Genomic DNA, 13,434 nt, shown 5'->3' with positions numbered 1-13,434 from the left:
TACATATATTTTTTTTAAACAAGTAATCAACAAACAATAATGAATAGATTAAAGAAAGAAAGAAATATTTCAGTAAGGAATGCAGAACATAAGCAAATCAGTGTTTGACACTCATCTTCTCCCTTCAACTGAATCGGATACTAATGTTTGACCTCTTGAGTCGAACAGCCTGAAACAAAAACAGTTATGAGATGTTTAGTAGTTTTATACATCTTTATTTATCTTGTATTTTATTTAATCTTATTTTCATAAAATTCTTTATTTACACAAAACCTGCAATGGATTTAGGGGCTCTGTCCATCATCAGGCTGTTGTAAGTTGCCTCCCCCCCCTATTTTGTCCTCCGGGGGGGCACCTTTTTGTTACTGGTATTTGTAATTACTCTTATCAGTATAAAAAACAATAAACAATTATAAAAAATCATTATTCACAATAAACTCTTTGATCAGAAATGACCAAACCACAGGTTCACAGGCTCCAAGAGTAATCTCACAGTGAATTTTTTTTTCCATTGAAAATTTTGCAATAAACATATTGAAACATGTGAATTAGAATGCTCTCTGGATGGGATGATGGGAGATCTGAGGCATACTGCAAATTCATTTTTGATGCTTATGTCATATTTACATTTATTTTTTATTTATCAAGTATTCTAAAAAGTTAAAAGAGTTTTAAGGCATTTTTGCCTGTTAATTCAAAGGGGATGCAACCGGCAGAAATAAATGGAGTCAAAGCATGTTTTTTATCATAGAAGTGGGAAAAAATTGATGAGGTTAAAATAATTTATCTTCAGTATAATTAATATCAGCCTTCACTATTATAAGTCTTGTGAATTCCTCCTGTAGCCTGTTGAGTGATAAACCTGTAATTTGATCCTTACCTTGTCCTGCCTATCCTTGCTGGTTGGTACATCAGTGTGTCAGCATTTTGCCATCTTCAGTTTGTGTGATATCCATTGTAGACCAGCGCAACTGTCAGTTCCTAGTGACCCAAGATTCCAGTTCTTTAATGTGGTTCTTGTTTATTCCACAAATTAGGGCCTGTTTCTGCTGCCTCGCTGCTTGAAACTCATGACCTGGAACCCACCTCTGCTTTGATTGACTGACAGACAGCTTACTATATTTTATTTACTTTTTAATTAGAAAAAGCCTTGAAATAAAGTGTCCAGTCAGTTGATGGAAAAGATCATAAGGAATAATGCAAAATACCCCAGACAGCCTGGACCAAATTAGCACGAAACATCTCTGGACAACCTGCAATGCATCAATTAGTTGATGACAAATAATCACAAATTGGCCACATTTCATAAAGTAAAAGTGCTGTAAAATTACAGAAGTTTATTGCAGTGTAATTAATAAATCCAATTTGATTAGCATTTATTGATTCTTTCTATTGTGCTAAAGTCTTTGACTCTGGTACTTCCAACACTCAGTTTGGTTGATTCTCGAGGCTTGCTGGCAATTTATTGCAACCTATAAAAGCTAGAATTGATGGTGGACTGGAAGTGGTAGGCTCCATTCTGTACATGTGTGTGTATATATATGTAGGCACATGTGCTGATTTGAGCTTACATAACTCAAAACCAAATGAATACATATTATAATGCATATTTGAGGTTTTATTAGTGGTAATAGAATATTGTGTATTTCAGGTTTTATTATGGTATACAAAATATTGCATATTTGATGTTTTATTAGTGCATATAGAATGTATTTAAGAATAAATGTGAATATGAGTGAGTTTTGTCCAGGAGCTGCAAGTGTTGGGTGCAGATTTGACCTAGCAGTTGACTGCATCTGGAGCCCAACCGCAGTCGTAGGACGGATAAGACTGAAGTCTGCAACCATACTGCCAACACCTGGGTTGGTTGATTCTCAACGCCTGCCGGCAATTTATTGAAAGTTACAAAGCTAGACTTACTGGTGGACTGAGAAAGCGATAGGCTACCCTTTGTACATGTGTATGTATGTAAACATATGTCAAAATTTGAGCTTATATAAATCCAAAGCCAAATTAGTGCATACTATATTGCATATTTGAGTTTTATTAGTTCGTATTAAATTGCACATTTGAAATTTTAGTAGTGTGCTATATTGCATATTTCAGTTTTATTTGTGTGCTATATTGCATATTTGAGTTTTAGAAGTGTATATTATATCGCTTATTTGAGATTTATTTGTGCTATACTGCATATTTGAGTTTTATTAGCGAATATTATATCATATTTGAGTTTTATTAGCGAATATTATATCATATTTGAGTTTGATTAGTTAATATCATATTGCATATTTGAGGTTTAATTAGTGCATATTATATGGCATATTTGATGTTTTATTTGTGTGCTATATTGTACATATTTGAGTTTTATTAGTGTATATTGTATTGCATATTTAAAATTTTATTAGTGTGCTATATTCCATATTTGAGTTTTATTAGTGTATATAACATTGCATATTTGATGTTTTATTTGTGTGCTATATTGTACATATTTGAATTTTATTAGCGTACGTTATATCACTTATTTGAGGTTTTATTAGTGCATATAATATACTGCATATTTCAGGTTTTATTACTGCATATAATATATTGCATATTTGAGATTTTATTAGTATGCTGTATTGCATATTTGAGATTTTATTAGTATGCTATATTGCATATTTGAGTTTTATTAGTATGCTATATTGCATATTTGAGTTTTATTAGTGTACATTATATTGCATATTTGAGTTTTATTAGTGTATATAACATTGCATATTTGATGTTTTATTTGTGTGCTATATTGTACATATTTGAGATTTATTAGTGTACATTATATCACTTATTTGAGGTTTTATTAGTGCATATAATTATTTGAGAGTTTTTGATTGCATATAATTTCGGGCTCTATTCATAGCCTTATATAGAGATAAATAGAATAAAACAATTTATGTGTTTTGTAATGTAGGACCAAATAAATATTTATTATATTCTTTGTTAAAGTGTGACGTCATATCCCGCGTGACGTCACAATCGTGCTAGGAGTCGTTATCGATCGTCGAATCGACCCGTAGTTCGCGTACCCCCCAAACGGATCGATCCCTGACCATTTAGTATTTTATCACAACCTCATTGCGTAAACGCGTTTCATTCAAGTTTCGCATCGGCGTATTTGAGTTGCGCGAAGTGTTCCTGCGGCTGGATCGCGACCCACCGCCCGTCACCGTCGCCGGCCCGCGTGAAAAAGAACCGGTAGAAAATCGGACGACTGCCCCTCACCGCACGGAGCCTGAGGATCAGCTGTTGTTTGTTGTTCGGACGAGGATCGCCCGGCGGCAGCCCGACGCACGGACGTCGGCTCCAAGCCGTCATGTTTTCCTTCCTCAACAGCTTCGTCTCCGTCCAGTGTTCGAACATTATTTAGAACGGGACGCCGATCCGACTGATGGCCCAAGTTGGACGATGGTGAAAGGGAGCGACAGACGTCGATTCTTTTGTTTGAGGGGTCCATCGTCGACCAGAGGCAAGGTACGTAAAACGAGATTTTTTCCGGTTTACCAGAATTGACTTGATTTGCAGTGACGACTACCACAAAAGACGTCGCACTTTAAATTTTATTTTTTAACCCAAAACTTTTCACGGTAAACTGTTCGATCTGACAATAAGTTCCTCACTGAAGATGGCGGAGAAGGAGTGAGCACCGAGCGAGAAGGAAAGAGAGAGGGGAAAGGGCGTGAAAAAGAGAGGCGTGAGAGAAAGAGAGAGAGCGAACGAGAAAGAGAGTGAGGCGGAGCGAAAAAGAAATTAAAAGAGAGGGAGAATGAGAGAGAGAAAGAGAACATGAAAGAAAGTGAGTTATAGAGAAAGAAAGGAGTGGTGAGGTGAAATGAGAGGGGGAAAGAGAGAGAGGAAGCGAGCGAGAAAGAAAGAAGGGAAAAGGGTGAGAAAGAAAGAGAGAGCGAGAGAGGGGGGAAAGAGCGAACGAGAACGTGAGAGATAGAGTTAGAAAGAAAGAGAGAGGGTGAAATTGAGAGAAAAACGTAAGGCGAGAGGGAACGAGAAAGAAAGAGAATTAGAGAGAACGAGAGGAGTGGTGAGGTGAGATAGAGAGGGTGAAAGGGAGGGGTGAGGTAAATAGATAGAGAGGGTGAACGAGAGCGAACGAGAAAGTGAGTAAGAAAGACGGAGAAGGTGAGTTAAAGAGAACGAGAGGGGTGTTGAGGTGAGATAGAGAAGGGAAAAGAAAGAACAAGGAAACGAGAAGAAAGAAGTGGGGAAGGGGAGAGAAAAGAGAGGCGAAAGAGATTGAGAGAGAGAGAAACGGATAGATAGATACATAGAGAAGGAGATAGAGAGTGAACGAGAAAGAAAGAGAGTGAGAGATCGTCCTAGAAAGAAAGAGACAAGGTGAAAGGAAGAGAAAAAAGGCGAGAGAGAGAGAGACTTCGTAAGCGAAAGCGAACGAGAAATAAAGAGAGTGAGAGATTGAGCGAGATAGAAAGTGAGGAAGAGAGAGTGAGGGAGAAAGAGGGTGAAAGAGAGCGAACTTGAAAGTTAAGAAGAGTCAGAGAGAACTGGAGGAGTGGTGAGGTGAGATAGAGGAAGCAAGCGAGAAGACACATACAGGGGAAAGGGAGAGAAAAAATAGAGATAGAGAGAGAGCGAACAAGAAAAAAAGTGAGTTAAAGAGAGAGGGGAGGTGTGGTTTGATAGAGAGTGGGGAAAGAAAGAGCAAGCGAGTGAGAAAAAAGTTAAATGGGAAACGGGTAGAAAAAAGAGAGACGATAGAGATAGATAGGTCGAGAGTGAGGGGGCATGAGAAAGAGATAGAGTGAGAGTGAACGAGAAAGAAAGAAAAAAAAGAAAAAAGAAAGAAAGTGAGAGATCGAGCTAGAATCGTCCGTATAAATGGTGAAAGTCAGTACAAATGGTATATAGGGTGGGGCTAAGAATGCTTCTCTTCGGGAGCCTATATGGTCTGATATCTATCCAGAGGTGAGTATAAGGTAATAAAGGGTGGGTAAGATGTGATTTTTTAAAAGATGCCTCTGGGAATTAGTGCAAGCCCAAAAAAACATGAACGATCAAACTCATTAGAAAAGTTCACTTCGGTCTTAAAAGAGGTCACAGGGGCAAAAAAAAATCCTAATAAGATCGGATAGCCAAGCAGCTTTTAAAGCATTAGCTTGTAAAAAAAATCGCATCAAAACTACTCAATCAATGCAGCCAATGTCTTCAAAACCTGGGGAAACACAACAACCTGATGATATCTCGGATACCAGACACAAGGTAATTTTGGATAATGAAATGGCAGACATACTCGTCAGAGGAAGATCTGTAAGACCAAATACAGGCCCTGAATCTATTCTTGGGATAACAAAAACAAACACAGAATCCTCCATCGTAGAATGCATTAAAAAAAGACATAAGGAGAAGTGAATAACCTCTAGGGATACAGTTAACTTACGCAAAACCCACCCTCACCAAGGCTGGCAAACCCACTGCTACAGTTAGAGAACGCTAAACTCAAAGGAAAAATAGGACTTCCGGTCACTGGCATCTGAGAAAACATCTGACTTGGCAATCAGTGATGATCCTCATTTGTACGTTATGCAATGGGGGAGGGGGTGAGGGAGAAACAGCCACCCATATCATATTCTTTTAAAAAAGGGAAAAAACAGGTTGTATTGAATTGCAGCATCGTAAGTCATTGACCAAGTATCCTTAGGAGAAGGATCGAGTCGATAACACTGAACTAAGAAACTAGGAAAGTACAATACGCCAGAAGGCTGCAGTGCTTGGGAACATAAACCTCCTAGTCTCCTTTCATCCTCTTCATCTGGGTCCTAAACCCTGGCCCATATACTCTTTTTTCTCTTGAGTGGATGATTCAAGGTGGAAACCTTGGAACGCATAATCATCACACAAGCCGACAAACAAGAAATGTTTGGAAATATTCAATTAAAAAAAGAGAATTGTTTTGCAGCAGGCCGTCGAGCAGATGTTACTTTGATCTTGATTGTAAACCAATGTAAACATGTCGACAATGCCTAATTGAATGTGACAATTTCCAAATATTTGTTTTTATGTTTATCAACAAACAAAGAAGATTAAATCCTGTTAGCAATTCAAACATTTGCCTTATCAATCAAACAGAAATGATAATTGTGCGATTAAATGGCTTGTAGAAAGAGATTAGATGATTATGACTTCTACGAATACCATGTTCATGGATAGAGTAAGACGGCCAGGCTTTTTCATCTTCATTTATTATTGTTTTAAATTAAACCAATTCTCACGCAGATGTGGAATCTTCTTGCAAGGCTCAAGAGACGGAACATAAAAGAAGATGAGGACAGAAATCATACATAGTTGTAAAGAACCAACTAGCACTCTACCTATTCGAGATATACGGAGTGTAGCTGTAAAGTACCACCAATTCATCTAATTTCGAGAAGAATTTTCCAAGTATACTCATTCTCTAACCTCAAATATCACTTCTTCGTTGACTATCCAAGTCAGTGGAGATCCTAGCTGTTTATTACCTCTCTAACCTACTTCCACCCAAGCAAGATACTTATGCCTATACGCAGTCATACGTACATGGAATCCCCATACAAGATTTGAGGCATCAACTTAACAGAAGACATGGACCACTAGGAAGACTGTTAGGATCGAAATTTGTTTTGACAGACAAAATTCGAATCCAAGAAAAACACACGGAGTAGCACTAGTATATTACATGTCTTGGTAGTACCCCACCACGTAATATCCAACTGATCCAAGCATTCAAATCAAACGTCCTCAGAACAGACTGCTTACTACGTTTCTAACCTCGCAATAACCTAACCTCCCTTCGTTAAAGAGTTGAACTGTTCTCACTTCCTTAAGTATCGCTCCAATCTTGCAAACAATCGTAACCTTACTGCTTCAACACTTCACCTCGTCTTAAACGAAAGTGGCCATGAGACATCAAGTAATCGAGGCATCCCTACAAGGAATTCTGCATTCCCGACAGTAAGTCTTCTCTAGATCTCTTCTTTATTGACTATCCAAGTCAACTGAGATCCTCCTCTCGAAACTCAAAATGACTTAAGCGTTCCTTTTCTGAAAGACACTATTCTTCAAGTTTCACTCTATTCTCCCAACCCATCCTCATCCCACTGCTCAATTTTCACTAGCACCCATCTCGAGAAATCAACACCTCTCCTCAAACGATGCTCGAGACCTCTAGACAGCTTCTAGACAAGGAATTACACCGATGCATCAAGGCAGTAGGTTTCAAATACCTTTCTTCTTTATTGACTATCCAATTAAACGAAGCTCCAAGCTCCTTACTACTCTCAAACCTCAAAATGATCTAACCATTATCTTCCTTAAAGACACGTTTCTTCAAGTTTCATTCTCATCTTTCGACCCATCTTAACCCTACTCCTCACGCCATCTTCACTCAATCAATTCACGATTGTCCCGAGACCTCCTCAGTTGCCTCGACATCTTTTGACGGTTATACTAATGTGACTAGACTCATGTTGGACAATATTTTATGGTTTTTATCTTAAAATACTGATTAAACATGCTCGCTGAAGTGTTGAATCTTTGAGATGATCAATATTTAGCCATCTCCTCTCAACTTACATCGCACAAGGCAAAATCTAATTCTTCCAGTTGTTAGAGTAAATGAAAACAAGTGATATCATTTATTAGTCATGGCTGTTTGGTAACATCTCGAGTTATGTAACGTGTTTATCACAGTATCATAAATGGCTTTTAACAAAGCTAAAAATTGTATAAGATTTAATTTTGATTTTATTTTTATCTTATCTATTTTCGTTTCCCCGTTCTCGTGTTTCTTCCTGTCTTGTTGATTTGACGGGAGTTTTCATTTCAAATTTCGTCGTATTTGGTATTTGTAATTTTATGGCAACGATTATAAAAATTTAAAGATTCCTTTCTCCAAGTTTAAATCCTTCTTCGAGGTCACCCTTTATTCGTTTGAGACCTGAAAATTGTGGAATTGTTCCTTCTTTATTTCCAAACCGCGAAAAGTCCACTAGTTTTAAGGTAATACCTTTTTCGGGATAATGCTAAGCAGTCACGTATGACATGGTTACTGTTTCTGCTTTTCGCCGTCTTCGGCCTGGGGTAAGAAACTTGACTTCACAAAAATCACCCAGACCCGACGGATAGGGATTGGGATAAATGAGCCGATCACAAGGTCCGCACCTCGACCTTAGTAGATCAATAGTGCGCCTCTATTTTTTCATAACTCACTAGCCAGCTTCAGGTTGTTAATCAATCTCCTTAGCCTTGCCTCAACCATTGGAGGGGGGAAATATATAGTGACTGCCTGAGACTAAATTGTTATCGATTAGGTGTTACCATTGCTTCTGCTGGTTGCAGCCAGTTTCATGCAGTAGCTCTATAGGTTTAGCACCTGCTTAATGCAGACTTGTCGACGGGATCTCAACATCACTCACCAATGGAGCGAGCTGTCAGCACAAGGGTGCTCGCCGAATCTTCTCTCGTACTCAAGGGTACTCGTACCAGCCGACGTGATGCACGAAGCCCATCGCTGGCTACCTAGTCCACGGACTTCAGCCAACAGAGGAAGGGATAAAAAAAAAAAAGAGGAAGCCACAAGTTTTCCTGCACCTCCACTTGGGTACATCTATTGTGCTCCTCTAGTTTTCATAACTCACTGTCTAGCTTCAGGTTGTTAGTCAACCTCCCAAGCCGTGCCAGCGGCTCTTGCTAGGATCTTGTTGCGGCTTTTCCTCTCCTAGTTGCAAGTATCTACATCTACATATAACCTCTCAAAAACATAGAATATGTACTGCGGTCTCCTCTTCCGTGCAATTTGTACAGTGTTTGTTCTGCCTATACTTCTATCCGGTGTGTGTGTGTGTGTGTGCCTTCTTAGGCAGAGTGTCCTGTCAAGAGTCCAACAGAATCGTGGTTCTGTTTCGATTGCCCTCCAGTAATTCCTTTGACCGTTTTATGAATCTCTTCGCGTGTTTCAAGCCTGGGACGTTGTTCTACCAGTTTTGGGATAGTTTGTGGACGTATCCTTTTTTGTGGCAAGGTGCTAAGCCAGAGTAGGGTTTGGGAATTCATATTGGCTCCTTTTTTGGCCAACATGTCTATTTTCTCATCGCCTCTATGTCCCGAATGCCCAGTGTCACTGACTTCTGCCAGGGATTCCATACACTTTTTACCTTTACCTCACGTGTGGCTAAGGCCTTAAGTGTGGCTTGACTTTCAAAGACAATAACTATCTTAATGGAATGTGTTCCTAGCCTTTTTATTTCTCTGGCGCAGTGTTCAATTGCTATAATTTCAGACTGGAAAACTACAGCTTTTAAAAGTTTAAAGTCATTTTAGTCTTTGGATTCAGCCTGAGGACTCCATCTCCCGTACCTCCATCCGTATTTGTACCGTCGGTATATCAGTAGGAGTTGGCCTCCAGAGGTATTCCTTTGGCCCATACTTCCCTTTCTGGTATAAGTGCCTTGTGTTTGTTGGTGAAATTATATTTGGGAGTAGTGGCATCAATGGTTTGGTTATCTGCCTGTATCTTCTCTCATTTTCCGTTGTTCATTCGCATGGCCTGTCCGTGCAGATGGTTGTCCATCTGGCATCCAGGCTCAAGACTTGAGTATAGCTATACCAGTATGAACGGAAACGATCAAATTGCAGGATCAGCGCGCAGGCTACTCGGAAAAACTTGCATTTAATTACCTCGTTTTCTGTTGAATGCACCTGAAAATTGTTTGCAGCCACAAGTCAGAGAGCCACAAGTAGGCGTCTGAGTTGTATTTTAATACAGCTCTTGTCTTTTTAGTTTAGTGTGTGGGTTCCGTGTAAGCAACTGTCCGAAGGACCCAAGGTGAAGGATTGGGCAGCGTGACGTCCACAAAGGTTGTGATTTGGATTTTATAGAGAACAGGTATGTCACCGGTTTAAACCATGTCGAGGAATGGTCCAGGATAATTAAGGAACGCCGGCCTTATGGACGTAACGTGTGAAAATTCAGCTGCAATTCTCACTATAAATCAAACAACCCAAAGCTAAGTGGGCTTTTTTCGACCGGGAGAAAGCATATTGTCAATTTTTCATGAATCCATTCAAACAACTCTAATTTCTTAACGACTCGGGTCTCTCATTTTTATATTTTTAGATAAAAAGCTTTCATTCGGATATCCTTGCGTATACAGGTTAATACTAGAGAAGAAATGTTTACGTACGTGAGCTAAAAGTAGAAATCTAATTAAAACCTTAGTGAGCCAAGTTTTATAACGATGGAGAAAAGGCAGCCTTTTATTAAAGCTTGTTGCAATTCCTAAGGGTTATTAGGGATTTATTGGGGTACGGAAATGGTCAAGTGAGGCTGGGAGCTCTCCAGTTGTTACAAGGTTTCAATTGTTTTTCGTTGTAGTCGTTTATTTCTAGAGCTTTCTTGTAGCTACGCAATCAAACACGACAAGTATGTTTGTTGACAATGGTTTTCCTATATTTAATTACGCCTGTATGTAAATCTATATATATTTTTTTAAATTAGAAGAAAAAATATATATATTGTTATTACAAATCTTCAACTGCTGTAGGTAAAATTTGGATTCATTTTTGCAGTTAAATAGGGGAAACTACCTCAAATTCTACATTTTGAGATTACAAAAACTGCGAGTGATTTTATGAAGGAAAGTAAGAGAGTGATTTATTTTAGAGAGATAGATAGAAAGTTGGTTTCTGAGAGTGAGAGAGAATCAGAGGGTGAATTAGATAGAGACAAATCGAGACTGAGTGATTGTATGAAGGAAATAAGAGAGAGAGAGAGAGAGTAGGAGGGGGAAGGAGTGATTGAGGGGAAAAATAGTATCTGGGATTAAGTGAAAATCAGAGAGTGGGTAGATGGAAAGAGAGAGAGAGAAAGAGAGAGAGAGAGAGTCAGAATTGGTGTCAAAGAGTGAAGTAGAATCAGAGTCTGAAGCAAGTCTGCGAGGCGAGGGTTTTAGAGAGAGAGAGAGAGGATGTGAGAGTTGGTGTCAGAAGTAGACTCAGAGTCTGAGACAGACAGATAGATAGAGTGATTGTACGTAGGAAAGAAGAAAGTGAGTGAGACTTTTGGAAAGAGGAAGAGAGAGGGAGAGAAAGAGAGAGAGAGAGGATGTGAGAGTTGGTGTCACAGGTAGAATCAGAATCTGAGACAGATAGATAGAATGATTGTACGTAGGAAAGAAGAAAGTGAGTGAGACGTTTAGAAAGAGAGAGAGTTGGTGTCAAACAAGGAGGTACAATCAAAGTCTGAGTCAGAAGAGAGGGAAGGAGGGATGGAGAAAGAGAGAGAGGGATAAAGTCAGAGTTGGTGTCAGGGAGTTAGGTAGAATCAGAGCCTGAGTCACAGAGAGAGAGAGAGAGAGAGAGAGAGAGAAAGTGAGTGATAGTGGAAGTTTTAGATAGTAGATAGAGTGATTGATTGTACGTAGGAAAGAATATAGTGAGTGAGACTTTTAGAGAGAAGGAGAAAGAGAGAGAGTGAGTGAGTGAGAAAGAGAGTTGTTAGTCAAATACTGAGTGAAAGAGGGAGAGAACCAGAGCCAGTTAGGAATACCTGTTTTAACAATCAATATTTGATCGATCATAACTTAGTTCGTTTATGCCATTGACTAAAACAAAATTTTAGCCGCACGTCAACGGTGTTCATGTGTTCATGCCGTTCGAACGATTGCAACGCCCACTTCAGGGAAAGAAGCCGAAAATAAACTTAAGCTTCTCCAGAATCCCACTGCAGTGGATGTTTGGACTGACTACAACCCCCGTCCGTGCTTGGCACAATGACCTAGTTAGAGGATTAACGCAAGCGTCGCACATGACAATCTTAAGCAACGTTCCATTTTACAAAAACTTAGAGTTTAAACAGACTGATTAATGCCGTCGGATTTAATGAATGATCGGTGACATACTAAGGTACTACAAATAATTTCATACATTTTTCATCAACTGGATTAAATTACCAAAATGCAAGAAGGTCCAACCTGCAGCATATTTCTTAAAATATCATTTTTATACTCTTCACTCTTTGTATTTTTTTTAATATTGCGAATTTATATTTTAAAATTTAAAAGAACGTTTACTTGTAGTTCGTCTGGTTCATGGCTCAGGGCTCCCAGCCCAAAGTAACTCAGAATGTTAAGTGAACCCCACAATTTGGACCTTGAAACAATTGAATCCAATTGTTATTTGGGGCGATTACACTTCAACTTGTGGCAATTATAATCCTGCTACTTATTCCATTGGATAAAAAAAAGGAGATTTACCAGTTATCAAACATTTTTTTAAATTTTATTTTACGTATTTTCTAAAAAGAAATTATTACAATTCGCCTTGAGTAATGGAACTACGTTATCGTGTAGCTGTATTTTGTGGTCCATTGTCATTTTATCTCGTCGGTCTCGGAATTGATAAGACCGTTCAGTTTTGGCCCAACATGCAGATGCTAAATAAGTCTGATTAGACGAGGGGGAGACTGCGGACGTTAGATCACCGGGTTTAATCAAACTTTTTCAAAAATATTAAGCACGTCAGACTTCTCACCATAGATTTTCAGCCTCTCTTCCTTTCTTTTTAAAAATTCACGTTAATAGTGATAACGATAAAACGACTTGATTTTACTGTCACTGATTTTAGAGTCAGTAAGAAGTAAGAAATGTAAAAATAAACTCCGGCAAATCCAGCTTAGTTTTTTTTTTTTTATTCCTGTAAAACTTCGTATTTAACAGCTTTAACGAGAGCTTTACATAGATTTTAATCGTACTTTCCAAACAATTTTTTTTAGCGTAATTTAGTTACATCTTCTGCTTTTTGTAAGTTTTTACTCATTTAATCTCATTTTATATAATCCTGCATATTATTACTATTCCTATATTTAAATACTCTTGTATTTATACATATATATTTCTATCGTTAGAAATAATCAAATTTGGATTCAAATAATCAAAATAGGAAAATTTGAGATTCATTTTAGCACATAAATCATAACCCAAATCACTAAATCTTCCCATAAGAAAAAAAAGAGGAGAGATGAGAGTTACAGAGAGATGGTACTGAGGAAAGAAGAGTGTGAGTAAGGGTTTTAGAACAACTGGTGGAACAAAGCTCAACAAAAAGTAGTTACTCAAACGTTAGGCAGCATACAAAGCTATGTATCACAGGGGCAATGAGAACAACCCCTACAAGTACACTAGAAACTCTGCTAAATCTACCTCCATTGGAAATATTTATGCAAGGAGAGGCTAGGAAAAGCTCACTTACGCTCCAGAAACAATTAAATTGGATAGGAACTAAGCAATTCGGGCATGCAATCATAATCAACAAAATCAGACACCTATTATTAGAAATCGGGACTGACTATATGATCATCAGATGCAATGATATGGTATACAGATGGCCCCAAAACAA

At 38.4% G+C, this 13,434-nt stretch overlaps 1 protein-coding gene and 1 long non-coding RNA gene across 4 annotated transcripts in view; one reads left to right on the top strand and one right to left on the bottom strand.

Annotated features, from left to right (window-relative positions):
- LOC106663300 lies at positions 1 to 12,028 on the bottom strand. 2 transcript variants are annotated; one of them, XR_002910375.1, is made up of 5 exons: positions 11,588 to 12,028; positions 1,132 to 1,253; positions 881 to 1,075; positions 267 to 383; positions 1 to 169 (listed from the first exon to the last, which is right to left on the bottom strand). It is a non-coding gene; the product is annotated as an uncharacterized LOC106663300 (long non-coding RNA). The 2 variants fall into 2 exon arrangements; XR_001340009.2 differs by lacking the exon at positions 11,588 to 12,028 and adding an exon at positions 1,332 to 2,622.
- The window catches only part of LOC106663298 (protein disabled), a 47,802-nt gene continuing 37,322 nt past the window's right edge, over positions 2,955 to 13,434 (top strand). Inside the window, exon 1 of one of the 2 annotated variants that reach the window (XM_014388010.2) lies at positions 2,955 to 3,504. The gene's annotated coding sequence lies outside the window, so the exon portion shown is untranslated. The remainder of the gene's footprint in view (positions 3,505 to 13,434) is intronic. The other variant, XM_014388011.2, reaches the window with a different exon arrangement.

Source organism: Cimex lectularius, unplaced genomic scaffold, assembly GCF_000648675.2.
Source record: "Cimex lectularius strain Harlan isolate CLEC.00 unplaced genomic scaffold, Clec_2.1 scaffold195, whole genome shotgun sequence".
Classification (NCBI taxonomy): Eukaryota; Metazoa; Arthropoda; class Insecta; order Hemiptera; family Cimicidae; genus Cimex; species Cimex lectularius.
The sequence above is the reverse complement of the archived record's forward strand: the minus strand, read 5'-3'. Positions and strand labels throughout refer to the sequence as shown.